Source organism: Ambystoma mexicanum, chromosome 5q (genome assembly GCF_040938575.1).
Source record: "Ambystoma mexicanum isolate Mex_15411 chromosome 5q, UKY_AmexF1_1, whole genome shotgun sequence".
Taxonomy (NCBI): domain Eukaryota; kingdom Metazoa; phylum Chordata; class Amphibia; order Caudata; family Ambystomatidae; genus Ambystoma; species Ambystoma mexicanum.
This window is the reverse complement of record NC_090933.1, coordinates 485,801,364-485,816,822: the sequence shown is the minus strand read 5'-3', so window position 1 is coordinate 485,816,822 and position 15,459 is coordinate 485,801,364.

The window sequence follows — 15,459 nt, the reverse complement described above, 5'->3', positions numbered from 1 at the left end:
AGGTTTAGAACACTCAAAAAGCATTATGATACCCCTTGCACTACCTGGGTGACTGAATGTTTGAAAAACTTGGATGGGTTAAGGGTTACAGAGTCAACACTTATGAAGGTATGAGAAATCTGTTTATGTTGGAGTCTAATTATGATACCTGCTCTCCTGAGCTGAGACAGCACTTGGTGGTGTTAGGACAGTTTTTCTGAAGTACTACCCACTTCTTCAAAACCATTTAACTGAGGCAGTACAAGACTCCACCCTTAGTATAAGACTGTATCACCTGAGTACATGGTAGCGTAGGCAGAGCAGCCATGCTTATCTTCGGAGGGTGAGAGGACAGAAGATACAGTACAAGTGAAATTGTAATACAAATGATCCAAAGAAACACTGAAACACTATGTATTGTAAAAATAAAGGATTTATTTAAACACGGGTAGGCCCAGATAAATCTAGTAAGTACTAACACATTATATGAAACCACAATATAAAACACAACACTATACTTGAAAGCACACAGACCCAAGTATAGACCTTATTTGGAACACCTAACTGTAGTTCTAGGGAAGTTAAAACCTTGTTATACACATTTAGTATAGGTCAAGGCTATTCTTTGGGAGTAAAAGACCAATGGTTACTTTCAGATTACTTTTGGTAATACAAGGGCAGTAGGCCCTGTACAGTGACTCTTGGAACAAATCACATAAACCGTCAACTGGACAATATACTTTTTGGTGAATAGTGAAACACTTATTCTAGGTGCAGTAGAAACCTATAACTACTTTTGTCATAACACACAGTTATACCAGGTGAGTAAAACCTAAGGATGTAATACACAATTACAGAAGCTTAGAAATCAGGGAACCCCAGATTGAGGTAAGCAATAGCTCTGGTAACTTGTTTTGGATGGCACACAGCTAATACAACGTAAGTAAAACCCACTTACTTTAACTTTACAATGAAGGGGAAAGTAAAACCCAATGTCACACTTTATTGAATAGTTATTCTAGGTATGCAACAACCTAATGTAGACTTATTAAGGACAGGCTAGCAGCAAGACAGGGGAAGCAAGACCCAGTTGGGGGACACTCATACAGTTATCCTAACAGGACTAACCTGGTGATACCAACAGTTGGAGGACACTCATACAATTACCCTTCAGGAATAATCTGGTGAAACCAACACATTCATTTTGTAAAGAGGCACAACCTAATCACAGGAGAGTAAAATACCTTTACATCTACTTCTGTTAGACTGGCAAAACAGTGGCTAAGGAAGAAAAGATATTAACCATACCTTTAAGAATAGTGTATCACACATTCAAGATCAGTAAGAACTTTTGTAACTGTTCACTCTGAGAATTACAGTAACCCACCAACTCTTTACAAGTAAGTAAAACACTTGATTTCTTTTCTAGGCAGAAGTCCCAATCCCTTCAAAGTGTGTCGCTTGTTCTTGGAGCATTAGTGTACTCAGTGGCAGAAGGGGGTCACTAGGACTAGTGACCAACAGGCAGTGTTAGAATAAGTTCTTTAGTAGCAAAAGTCAGAGTTTCCTTAGGAAAACTGGCAAACAGGTGAGTACTTTACTTCTAGGGTTAGAAGAGGGTCCATGGGCTTCACAGAAGACAGGCCAACAGGATTCTAGCAGTGGGACTGGGTGCACTGGATGAGGGACCTCCCAATCACAGAAAACACCCCAGGACTACACAGAAATCCCAACAGGCTTAAGGTAAGTATATACCCAAGCCGACACAGTACCTCAGCAATGAAGAAGAGATTGCAGCAGGAGAACTGTAGGGACTGGAGCTAAATACCCGGTCAGTGGATTCCTTGTCCTGGAGACAGAACACAAGACCTCAGAAGGGACTTTGCAGCAGGGATCGATGAAGAAGGCTCTAGGCAAGATTTATCTGATGGCTGAATGCGGTTCTGCGGGTTTTACGCCTTTTCAAGGAGCACAGAAGAAGATAGCAAATCGCGGTTGAATTATCGTCGTTTAAAAGGTCCAGCACTCTTGTGAGGGTACTTTTTGCACTCGATTCATGTCTCTGGAGATACACCAGGGTGCCCATGAAGTTTCAGAGGGATTCGGAAATTCGGAAGGCCGTGCACCGCACACTGGCTGGAGTTCCCAGGGTATTGGGGTATTGCAAGAACGCAAGGTCGCAGTAACCCGTGTGATGGCTCAAAATGCAGGTCTTCTTGCGTCTAGTGGGTCACACCAGGCTCTGGGTTTGGGTCAAAAGATTCCCACTCATTGAGGTATTAATGAAAATATCCCACTAGAAAAGCAACATTTCTGGAGTTGAACCAGGAAAGGAAGTTTAACCAGCTCTTTGGAAATCTTACCTAACAGGCTGACTCTAAAGAAATTGATCCAACTAAGTTAGCAAGGGCTGCTGACTTGTGGGTTGCCAACAGGGATACTCACAAGGATTCTGGGGTAACTCAGAAGAAGGAGGAGAGAAAGCAACACAAGAAATACAACAAAAAGAATTCTGATAATTCCACTCCAAAAGATGGCCCTAAACATAACAAGGGTAAGCCACCAGGGAAACCAAATCAGGCTAGTGTACCTCCTGGTGACAAACCAGAAGGAGGTCAGAACAAACCCACCTTCATAAAGACATTTGGTAAATGTTATGCTTGTGGTTCAACTGACCATGTGAAAGGGGATCCCAGATGTAAGGGTAAACCTTCATGGGTCCACACTGTCTCTTTAGCCTTCTCTCCAGTGAATAAAGTACCAATGGCAAGTGGAAACTTTCACTTACTGGCTGAGGAACCCAAGAAAGTCTCAGCCAATGTTTCTTTAGTGTCCACCCAAGAAAGTCTCAGCCAATGTTTCTTTAGTGTCCATGGGTCTGTGGGAACAACAGAACTTAGATGTCTATAATTCCATTCCAGACAATACTAAAGAATATTACAAAGACTGTGTTATTGTGAATGGTCAGGAGACCCCTGTCATCAGAGACACTGTGGCCAGCAGAACAGTAGATGATGAATCATTTTTCAAGGTTGAGGATATTGCTAAGGCACCCAAATTCCTAACTAAGCTTGCTGGAGGCCCTGTCCAAATGCTTCCACCAGCTCTCATCCAGTGCAATGACATGACTGTCAAGATACCTGTAAGTGTGCAGAGTAAAGTACCTGGGAGAGTCCCGTTGAGGAATGACTCAAAAACTCTTGGAGTTGTATCAAGCACCCCCAGGACTCCCAGCAAAAGGAAACAGGAGCAGACTAGGAAGGCCAGATAGTGTACCTTAAGGGGCTCTCAAGAGGAGATTGTAGAGGAAACTATAACTCCCAGTCCACAGGACTTACTGACTGCAATTTCTAAGATGAAAGAAGAAAAGGGGAAACCTAAAACCTCCAGGAAGACACCAGCCAGAACTCCTGTGCTACCAACAAGGACATCCCCGAGAGGACTGTCCAAAGTCACACCTGTGACTTCTCCACCAGCTGAGGCTGAGTGTGTGGAACAACCTTGTGTGGTTGAATCAGCTGCTGAGGAATCAGAGCTGGAAGAGGACCTTCTCCTGTTGGAGATCGGGATCCTGTAGACCATCCTGAGCTACAGTCTTTACTGGCAGAAGGTGGACCCTGTACGGCAGACTACAGCAGAGGTCAAAGAGCGTGTCCTATTCTTGAAGATCTTCGCCAACAGGCAGCTTCCCAGCTGGAAGGGCAAGAAACTGGGAAGCATAGGTTGCACTGGGAAGATGGTCTCTTCTACAGTGAACTGACTGTGTCTATCCCATGGGACTACAGAAGATGTGTAGGGCCTCTTGAAAGCAGACTCCAGGTCCGACAGTTAGCCAATGAGATACCTTTGGCTGGTCACTTAAGTTTTAAGAAGACCAAGGAAAGGTTCTCTTTCTATTTCTACTGGCCTAAGTTGGGGTCTGATGTAGATATGTTCTGTAGGAGGTGTTACACTTGCCAAACCTCTGGCAAGAGTGAAGCCAAGAATGTGGCACCCTTGGTGCATCTCCCAGTGGTGGGAGTTCCTTTTGAGAGGGTATACATCAACATTGTTGGTCCCTTAGTCCCTCCCACATCGTCAGGAAACAGGTTTATCCTGGTTGTAGTAGACCAGGTTACTAGATATCCTGAAGCTATACCTATGAGGACTGTTAAGCTCATGCTATAGCGAAGGCCTTACTTGGTATTATTTTTACCAGGGTAGGTTTTCCTAAGGAAGTTATCTCTGACAGGGGGTCCAATTTTATGTCCCACTACATGCAGGCCATGTGGAAAAACTGTGGAGTAATTTACAAGTTCTCAAATGCCTACCATCCTCAGACAAATGGATTGGTAGAGAGGTCCAACCGTACAACGAAGTGCATGATAGGTGCTTTAGAGGAACCCCTTAGAAGAAAGTGGGACCTCCTACTGCCATGCCTTCTATTTGCTTATAGAGAAGTTCCTCAGGATGGAGTTGGATTTAGTTCCTTTGAACTTCTTTATGGCCATCCAGTTAGAGGCCCCTTGGGCCTAATTAAGGAGTGGTTGGAGAGTGCTCCTTCCCCCAAGCCAGTGAGAGTCACTGACTATGTGATAGGTCTCCGGAGGAGAATATCACACACGATGGCAGAAGCATCAGATAACTTGAAAGCAGTCAGGCTTTGATGAAGCATTGGCATGACCAGAATGCCAACATGGTTGAGTTTTCTCAAGACCAGCTAGTTCTAGTGATGGTACCTACGAGACAGTGGGCCTTACATGACAAATGGATAGGACCCTTCAAGGTTGTGTGTAAACTTGAAGGGGCCAACTATCTGGTGGACTTAGGCAATCCTAAGAAGGCTCCCAGAGACTTTCACACCAACCGTCTAAAAGCTTATGTTTCAAGACCAGAAGTGGGAGCTTTGCTTCTAGCTTCAGCTAAAGAGGAGGAGGACAGTGAACCTCTACCTGACCTACTCAGAGGCCAGCCTTTAGATGAGAAAATAGAAGGAGTTAATCTCTCTTCTAGTTTTACACCTGAACAACAGGAGGAGTGAAAGTTTCTGTTAAATCAGTTTGCCTCCCTGTTTTAACTAACACCAGGCTTGACCCCTTGGGGCCAGCGTGATAGTCAAACTGGTGACTGTTTACCTGTTAAAAGCAGAGGTTACAGGGTGTCAGATCATGTAAGATCCCACATAAAGGAGGAGGTCAACAAGATGCTTGATCTCAGGGTAATAGAGACCTCTACCAGTCCATGGTCTAGTACAATTGTTATAGTACCAAAGGCAGGATCCAAGGAGTTGAGATTCTGTGTGGGCTATAGAGCTCGTAATGCAGTCACCAAGACTGATGCCCACCCTTTACCAAGAACAGATTAACTGGTGGCCAAACTTGGTTCAGCCAGTACCTCAGTACATTTGATCTCACTTGAGGCTATTGGCAAATAGCACTGACAGACCATGCCAAATAGAAAACTGCATTCTCAACCCCAGCAGGCCTCTACCGGTTTAAGGTAATGCCTTTCGGATTAAAGAATGCGCCTGCTACATTCCAAAGGATGGTTTATCAAGTTCTGAACTAGGATGATATTGCATTGTTCAGCCCTACTTGTAAAGAACATGTTGACTACTTAGGATATGTTTTGCAGGCTCTTGAGCAGGCCCATCTGACCATAAAGGCTAGTAAATATGAAATTGGTTTGAGGAAAGTGGTCTACCTTGGACATGAGGTAGGAGGAGGTGAAATCAGGCCATTGCCTATCAAAGTACAATCTGTACAAAACCGGGCAACCCCTCTCAAACCCAAGTGAGAGCCTTCCTAGGCCTCACTGGTTACTATTGGAACTTCATAGAGAACTATGGGACCGTAGATTCTCCCTTGAATTTGATCTCCTCTCCCAAATGCCCTAAACATGTCAGTGTTATGCTCACCTGGTCTCTGCGGGAACATTGGGGCACGGTTGGAGCCCTCCCAGGACTTGGCTCCCTTGAATTGACTCTCTCCCCCAGCTGCTGCAATTTTTTTTTTTTTTAATTGAAACGTCAGTCTGAAATGTCACAGCGCTATCGTTGTGGCATCAGACTTTTATTACAACATTTGTTTACAGTTGATCACAGTGATCCTCCTAAAAAAGACAACAGAAGAAGAAAAAAAGGAAGGGAAACAGCCAGTGCCAACATTCAATCACTCATCAGCATCTTAGTTTAAGATGTTGTAGTTAATCATTTGCCTCCAATTCTAATGAGTCCACAAAGTCAACTATCGCACAGCATAGTTTCATGGAATTGCCAGCCATGGCATATGACCACCAGTCTCGAGACTCTGAGCTCGCAGGACTAAAGTTTCCAAGGTGCAGCATTCGTTTTGACGTAAGCTTCGTGCATTTTGTTAAGAGATGTTCTATGGATTCAGTTTTGTTCAGACAAAAGCGACACTTATCATCAGTTACTTTTTTTAGATGACGAAGCCGCAGCGTCGCTCTAGTATTTATAGCATTTAGGCGAATTTGCAAGAACTGTTCACAGTGATGTCTAGATGGGCAATTTATTAGGTTGCTACATGGAGCACCCAGCTTGTGTTCGCCTATTCCGGAATCCAAAGTTGAAACCATCTTAAGCCGTAGCTCATTATTCTGTATCCAATTCGCAATTTCAAACTTTTTTTTCACTGATTGCGGTCTCATTATCAGATCATCGATATTCAACTCAGCACAAGCTAAGATCTGTACCAGGCAATGTTTCCAGTCTTCAAGAAGATTTGATTTACCTGTTCCAGGTCTTGTTGAAACAATCTGATAAGCAGGTGGAATTGGCCTAGTAATCATCTTCCGGAATGCCATCAAGGATTTCCACATGACTCCAGCATGTAAGGAAATTAAGGACAGCTCATATCTTAACTGGATCATTGAGATGTAAGTTGGCAGCTTCAAGACACGCGGCCAGAATATGCCTTCAAGTTTCTGCCAAAATGTAACATCAATGCTTCAACCTGCTTCTGATCCGAAAGTGATTGCCGGAACTACTTTCTGAGAGTAGAATATCAATATCGGGGTTAGAGTAAATTTCCCGTAGGATTTATTTAACAACTGAACTTGAATACTGAATTGAATCATACGATTTGTCAAATCAGTTTTCCAATGATGTTCACAGAGTGAGTTGTTAAAAGAGATTCCCAAATATCTTATTGAGTTCACTACATCAAGATGTTTTTATCAACTTGCCACGTGAAAGAACGTTATTCTTGTTAATCTTTGTTTTTTCAGTGTTTATTGCAAAGTCGTTGTTATTAAGATATTCATGTAGGTTTGCCAATTGCCGTTGTAGGCCTATTTGGGTCTAATTTTTTAGTTTTTGCCATATTTTTGATCGATTGATACTGTCGAAGGCGCCACGTAGATCGATAAACGCTACATACAGTCGTGTTTTGGCCCTTATACTTTCGAGTTTTAAGATGGTCATTATCAGCAAATTCACTTCGACCCCAACGCCTTTAGTGAATCCAGTTTGTCGAATGTCGGGAATTTGTTCCACTACTGACCATTGTACTAACCGTTGACGTAAAAAAGATGCAAAGATTTTACCAATGGTGTCCGATGGGGCAATCGGGCGATAGTTGGTTGGATCTGCCCGATTGCCCTTCTTGTAAATGGGAACTATTATTGCTTCGCGCCAAGACGCCGGTATCGTCATTATTGAAGATAATCTTGAGAATAAAGTTTCTATGAATTTCGCCCATTCAACTTCGTTGTTTTTCAGCATTATATTGGTTATTAAGTCTGGACCGGCGGCGTTTGAATTATTCAAAGACCGAATGGCCGTTTTTATATCTTCAGCAGATATTTGCATATCCCATGAAGGAAGGTTTTGTTCAACGCAACCTTCCTCTTCGTATTGTGGGTTGCTGAACATTTTTGCAAAATGAAGTTCCCATTGCGCTGAATCAATCCCGTTTGTTACGATGGACTGATATTTTGAGTTACCAGTGTTGAGGATTGCCCATATTTCACGTGTGTTCCTCTGGACTATCTGTTTCATTAGTAACTCTGCCTTGTCTTGTTCTATTATGAATTTCTGAGATTTTAGCCAATTTCGATACAGTTGGCGACGTTTATGGATTGCGATTTTAATGGAGGTTGTATTGTTGGCGATCATATGCCTCTTCTTCAGGTTCCTCACATCCGTCGCATCGCTTTTTTGGCTTGCGTCAGTATCATTGATGATAGATGTTTATGTTTTTGACCCATAATAGAGTTTGACGCTCGTACAGTTACAGAATCTGAAAACAAGGGAACGTACTCAACTGATGATTCTTCGTCATTAGTGAAATTTTGATTGATTTTTTGTATTTTTGATCTATCGATCCTAAGACAATTTCCAAGAGCATTCACTAAAACAGGAATGTCATGGGATCTAGTTTCTGTTGACCATTCCACTGTACAAGTGAGCCACATAAGATTGTGGTCACTATTTGGCATAGGTTGAATTGATAATGACAATTCTTTTTCAATTAGATTTTGTGAAACCCAAAAGTAGTCAATGATTGAATGAGCCTTGTTGTTCGACCATGTTTGTCTGGGTGGTTGATCTCCTGACACATGTCCATTGACCATTTGACAGTTCCGAATATAAAGCGCCTGACTCCACTTGTGCCCACGACAGACTATTTCGTTGGTCGGAGCTAACCTATATATCTGGTTAGCATGATCGTATTTAAATCATGTACAGTTTAAATCACCGGCACAAATGATTGAAAGATTATTGTAGTTCAGTATGACTTTATCAATGATATAAATCATTGAATCAAGGAAGGATTTTGTGTTGATTTTATTCGGGTTCCAATACCCATTTAAAATAAGCAAGTGCTTCCTTGTCCCTATATTTTAGTTGTTTGATTGCAGTAAGGCTCCTTGCACAAATGGGTTGGGAGTAAATGAGTCTATAAGCTGCCACCATGTGTTTATCCTGATCATCATCAGTAGGCAAGAGGAAGGACGACCCTTTGCATTTTTAATTGATGGATTTAATAAGATCACAAATCCATCTCTGACCGGGGGAACGCTTAGCCATGTCTCTTGTAGGCAGATGACAAATAACTTTCCCAATTCCACATCAAATTGATTGAATACATGGGTGAACCCTCTGGTATTCCAAGAAAGAAATTCTTGTAAACATTCATTTGTGATGGCTGGTGGCTAATGGCGGTTTACTTTTCCATTTCGCATGTTGTGTTTTGCGGTCTGATTCGAACGCGGTCTTTGAGAATCCGCATTATGCAGGTTCCGGCGTAAATCAAAACATCTTTGTTCCGCTTTGTTGAGAGCGACGTGCTCTGGACTGGACTTTGACATGGCGGAGCCGGAACTAGATGGTTCAAGTGAAATGTCGAATCCAAAGCTCAGTAGTTCATCTGCAGCATTCAAGATGGTGATACGAACTAGAGCTGACGAGATATGCAATAGAATTTGGTCGCAGCATCGTTCAGTTGCATACTCCACAATTCGTATGTCATCAGACGTGATTGTTCGAAGTAAAGGAATGCAGGTAAGTAGTTTCATCACATTGCTGCGATTCAAGTTCAAGTCGTTGTCGTCCTGATGGAGATTTTGCAAGCTCAGTTTACAAGTCGCAAGATTATTTCCAGATCCCAATGATGTAGAGGCCCGTGATATGTAGCGTGCTGGCTTGTTTTTTTGAGAGATGGTGTGTTTTGGATTCAGTCGTGATGGCATCTTTTCCTTATTTTCCTCAGAAGTCCCTGGCCTATGATCAGGCTTCTTGTTCCTGTTTGACTCAGAGGTTAAAATCGATGGGCGTCGAGCTTGAGGGGCTTCCCAAGCCACACCAGAATTAGATGCAGGTTGTTCATTCGCTATATCATCGGAATATGTGGAAAGATCACAGATGTCGATCGTAGATCTGGGAGAATTGCTTGTGATACTTTCCAAATCAGAGTCAACTCTTTGACGCTTACTAGGAGGAACTGCATATGAGCCAAGGTCCTTTGTTGGATTTTCTCCATCCTTTATGATGTTCGGGGCGTTCAGATTAGACGTCTCGACCCGGTCAAATAGACCTGACTTGGCATCTGCAGGTACATTTCGAATAAAATTGTGTGGTTTCTGAGACTGTGTTCCTTTCCTGATTGCCTGCCCTCCTTTTCCATGTCTTGTTTGAACCAATGGTAATTTCGAAACACTGTCAACCTTCTTTAACGTTTCCTCTAATGATTTAGCTGGTCCTTGGAAAATTCCAAAGGACGCCATAGACATCGTAGATGTGTGTTTTAAAGGTTGTTCGTGCATTGGTTGACACGTTGATTGAACTGGACCTAGGACATTACAAGGTATATCAGAGTTTATTTCACTTACAAAGGAACCTACACCAGAATGAGAAGTTGTTTTAGAAATCACCTTGGATGTTAATTTTATTTCAGGTCTATTTATAGACCGTTCTTGTGAATTATTTGGGTCCTGAGTCGTGGGTTAAACAGTGAGGTTGAAGTTACATCAGATCTTCCCTCGCACAATAAGACAGTTGGTCGAGATTCGGTTTTAGAATTTGTCACAGCAGACGAATGTCGCATCCACTTCACTGCCTCAAGTAAGACGTCAGATAAAGAATCGTTTTGACAATGATGGCGTGCGGCAAGATCGCTTAGGCGTTCTTGCCACTGCAATGTTCGTTCAGCTTCCTGCGTCAGCTGAGCTTGTAAGAAGTTTGTGGCTGAGTCAAAACTGTCCATCTTTTCTTTTAATGAAATTATAAGTGAGGTCTGATCCTTATGAGCCTCATGAAGGGACTCATACATCTTCAAGAATGGCAAGAGAGCTGCAGATGAAGCAGCCAATACATTATTGTATATCTGCATAGCAGCGGCTGATGAGAGACTGGTTTTCGACTCAACCCCAAGCTTATCTGCTGAATTTGAATGAATGCTGTTTACTCTCTCAGTCACTGGGGATCAGATGTTAATAATGAATCCCCAGTTGCATTCATTGAAGCAGCTTTTGATGAGGGTAATTGAATTGAACGCGTGCCCCTGATTCTCGGTACACACACTGGAGGTGTGTTGTGATGTTGAATGAGAGATTTATGTGACAAGTGGCTTGTTTCCTGGGTTACTCCATCATTGGAGGCACAGTTGTTGCCTGTTGGTTGACCGGTCAAAATAAGATTTCCCGTTAAGACGTCCCTCTGCACCCCACAAGATGATTCCGAAGTTTCATTGCTGGATTTGAGGTTGCGATGAAGTGAATCAATTTGAGGTCTTTGATCTACATGAATGGATACTGAACTGCTCATTTGTTTCATAACGTTGTCTTTCTCAGAAAAATGGGGCCGTGGATATGTGAATATAGCACATGTCGGTGATTCTGTAATTGTTTTTGTTTTAATTTCTCGACGTGGCACTACTCTAGTTCTATGTTATCAGAAACCATATGTTTCTTGGTGTTTATATTGGCTACTGATGAACTGCCAGCCAGGATTGTGTCGCCGTTGTCAGCGATGAAAGTTGCAAGTACTAATGAGGCCTTCGGCAATGTTACGGCCGAGTCATTCAGTGATACATTATCCTCCTCATCTTGTGAAGCTTCCATTAACTCTGCATCTGTTAGATAGAATGCAGTGAAAAACTCATCACCCATTTCAGATTGGTTTTGATTAGATGGGGTGGTCTCACTGCACTCCGTTCAAAAGGTTGTAAATCAAGTAGAGATAATAATGGTCTTTGTCGAGGACTGGCGGGGTGAACAGCCTCATTATCTAAGTCTGCCATTGCAGCTGTGGCCTCAACTTCGCTCTCAGAGGCGAATTCGGACACACAAGTATCCGCAGGATTATTTACCTGACTCTGCCTCACCTCATCGACAACGAGATTGTCGGCAGACTTTGCATCAATACTTCGGTCAGCGTGATCATACAGCGACAGACAGTTTAAGGTGTCAGCATTATCGAGTGGAATGGTAAGACTCATTGAGCCTGCATTTTCTGCCCGATTCTCAAATATTTATGTCTCTGCACTGGCTTCAGGTACATTAGTAGATAAACCTTCAAAAGTTTTGTTTGTTATTACAGGGGGCGTACCGTCTGTGTGCAATTTGTTACAATCAATGGAGGTCAAGTGTGTGCAAGACTCCAAATGTTTCTTTTGCGCACGTTTACGTGACGCAGAGCTTACCTTCAAAGTCTCGAGTGACGAGTCTGCTTTAAGGGCAGTCCAGGGATTCTGCATCCTACGTTGCTGGATGGTCTTTCGTCAGGTTAATGGGCCGTCCTGGCCTCCTATGCCTGATTGAGCCGTCATGACAGTGACAACACTCTGCTGTAGTCAACTTGAATAAGCCACCAACAGCCACACAACAGTCATCGCCCTTTACCCCTGACGGGCTTAACGCCGCAAGGGTGGCTGTGGCCGTCTTTTACAGCAGAAAAAAGTCACGTGATTCAGCACGTGTCTGCCAATAGGCTCCGCCCCCTCCTGGGAGCGAGCACAAGGCAGCAAGAGTCTCGGAGACTAACAGTGCTGAGCTGGATTCAGTGAACACTCACACACGTTCCTTCCTGCAGCGTAAGTACAAATGAACAGAACGTCCTCACCATTCGGGCGACTGTTGTCGGCTTTTACAGCAGAAAAAAGTCACGTGATTAAGCACGTGACTGCCAATAGGCTCTGCCCCCTCCTGGGAGTGAGCACAAGGCAGCAAGAGTCTCGGAGACTCGCAGTGCTGAGCTGGATTCAGTGACCCCTCACACACGTTCCTTCCTGCAGCGTAAGTACAAATGAACAGAACGTCCTCCGAAATCGAAGACTCAGGAGAGAAGATGAGAGGCAGTGAGAGTGGCGTGGTGGTGTTGTGATCCCTCTCAACCCTTTCGTGTCACAATGAAGTCAGCAAGAGTTTGCCCATGTAATCTCACCTGTTTTAATGTAAGGATGAGCTCTCCGTCCTGTTTTCTCTCAGCAGGGGCGCCGTGGATGGACCTAGTTGTGTTACTGGTCCTTAGCGTGGAGGTCCAGACCGGCTGCGACCTATTCCGCCTTGAAGGTAGGTGTTTATAACAATGATTATTGTCTGTATCCTTTGTGGTGATTTTCCCCAATGATTACTGCCCTAAATGTTATATTGTCCTTTCCTCTCTCTCTAGGTATGAAGATGGCTCATGAGTGCGTGGATATGGATGAGAGTCCATTCCGGAAAACCTACACGTGGTAAATTGACTTTCCGGATGATGCGCCAAGTTCGCGAGTTGCGCTGCCCAGCGTTTAAAGTTAATGCAATTACTAACCTTGTGCTCTCTGTCTCCTTTGCAGGAGATGGCAAGTGGTTCTCCAGACTCCTGCCGGCTGCCAGATGAGAAGATCTGCGAGGATTCTGTGCTGGATAATGACCTCATGTTGATTGGGAGTTCGGGACAGGTAAGTGCAAGGTGCCGCCTGAAGTGGATTCGAGGAGACAGGTAAGGGGCGTGCAGCTGCTGCTGGGTTAGAAGCGAGTAGAAGTGCTCCAAGTGATGGCGAGGCTGATCTCCGGTAAGATGCGTGCAGTAGCGGTAGAGTCGGAAGCGGGTAGCAGAGTTTCCAGCAATGGCGTAGCTAACCTAAAGGTAACATGCGTGAAGCAGCTGCAGAGTGGGAAGCGGACAGCAGTGCTACCAGCGATGGCGTGGCTGATTCTAGGTAAGATGCTGGGTGGGTTCCGTAGACTGAAGATGCTTGTGCTGAACAGGTAAGGATCTGTAGATGGCGGTAAGCGTTACGCTGCACATGCAGACTAATGCGAAGCGCCAGCATGCGGGTTGGTCTGGTTTATATAGCCTGGCCCCCGGCCACTCCCTTTAGGCCCCGCCTTGTGGCCCCACCTTGCCACTCCCCCTGTCTTCTGCATGTGCCTTCTATGCATTTGTATGGCTCCGTCCGGCCCAGATGCACGTGCCCTGGGCATACTGTGTGCAGAGCACACTTTGAAATGAGCTTGGTGCCAGAGGCATCTTTAAGAGACTGAGGGCCTCAAAAAAAAAAGTTTGGAGGCAGCCATGGTGCTATTAGCACCATGGCTGCCTCCAAACCTGTGTCCGGGTCCGGGTAGTTGGAATGGGGACTTACCGGGTCATTCCAACCTTGGAGGACCCAGTAAGTCCCCATTCTGAAAACCATTCCCCATTCCAATTTGAGCCCCCATAGGGCTCAATGGGAATGAGGAAGGAGCTAATAATGGGCAGGCCCGCAAATAGCAGGCCCGTTATTAGCTCCCTGGTCCATTAATGGGTCCCACTAAGAGCGGCTGGTAAAACCAGCCAGCCATAGTGGGACCCGCTAAGGGACCTCGGCATGCAGCGATATGGGGACCTCGGCATGCAGCGATATGGGATTAACGGCACCGGCATCCTGACCGGTGCCGTTAACCCTCTACTGCCGTACTCGTAATGAGGCCCTGAGTAATAATTTCCTGCAATGACGTGATCGCTGGCATCTCCAATTCATCAAGTGGATCAAAGGAAGATGTTCTTGGGTGCCGACCATTCATTGTGTAAAATGGGGTCTGTCCAGTGCTGGTATCAATAGAATTGTTGTATGTGAATTCACTTAACCAGAGGGTGTTTTTCCAGGATCCTTCTGTTTGTTGCAACATACATCTCAGGTATTGTTCTAGCGTCTGGTTTGTCCTTTTCGTTTGACCATCGGTTTGGGGATAGTGACTCGTGGATAGGCGAAGGTCGATCTGGGCTAATTTACAACATCTTCTCCAGAAGGCTGAAACGAATTGAGTTCCCTGCTCAGACACCAATATGGATGGGAAACCGTGCAGCCGGACGATTTGTTCCAGGAAAATCGTGGCTAGAGTAGCAGCGGTGGGGAGTCCCTTCAGTGGAATAAAATGTGCCCTTTTGGAGAACAGGTCTACCACGACCAACATTGTATTAAACCCATCACAGGGTGGCAGATCGGTTATGAACTCTATAGATAATGTTTGCCATGGTGTTGGTGGTACTCCCAACGGTCTCAACAATCCTGTGGGGTTTATTTTTTGGGATTTGTTTTGCGCGCAGACACCGTAAGTTGTAACAAACTGGGCAACATCTTTTCTCCAAGAAGGCCACCAATAGGTTTTATGGATCTTGGCTCTAGTCTTTGCAACCCCTGGATGTCCTTCCACCAATGACTCATGATAGTTCAATATTATCTTGGTTTGCATTTCCTTTTCTTGAACATATGGGGGTCATTACGAGTTTGGATAATAATAGCACCATGGCTGCCTCCAAACCCATGTCCGGGTCCGTGGTGTCGGAATGGGGACTTACCGGGACATTTCTGACCTATGCGGACCCGGTAAGTCCCCATTTCGAATACCATTCCCCATTCCCATTTGAGCCCCCATAGGTCTCAATTGGAGTAGGGAATGGGCTAATAACGGGCCCGCAAACAGCGTGCCCGTTATTGGCTCCATGGTTCCTTAACAGCACAGGCATCCTTACCGGTGCCATTAACCCCCTACCGCCGTACTCGTAATTACCCC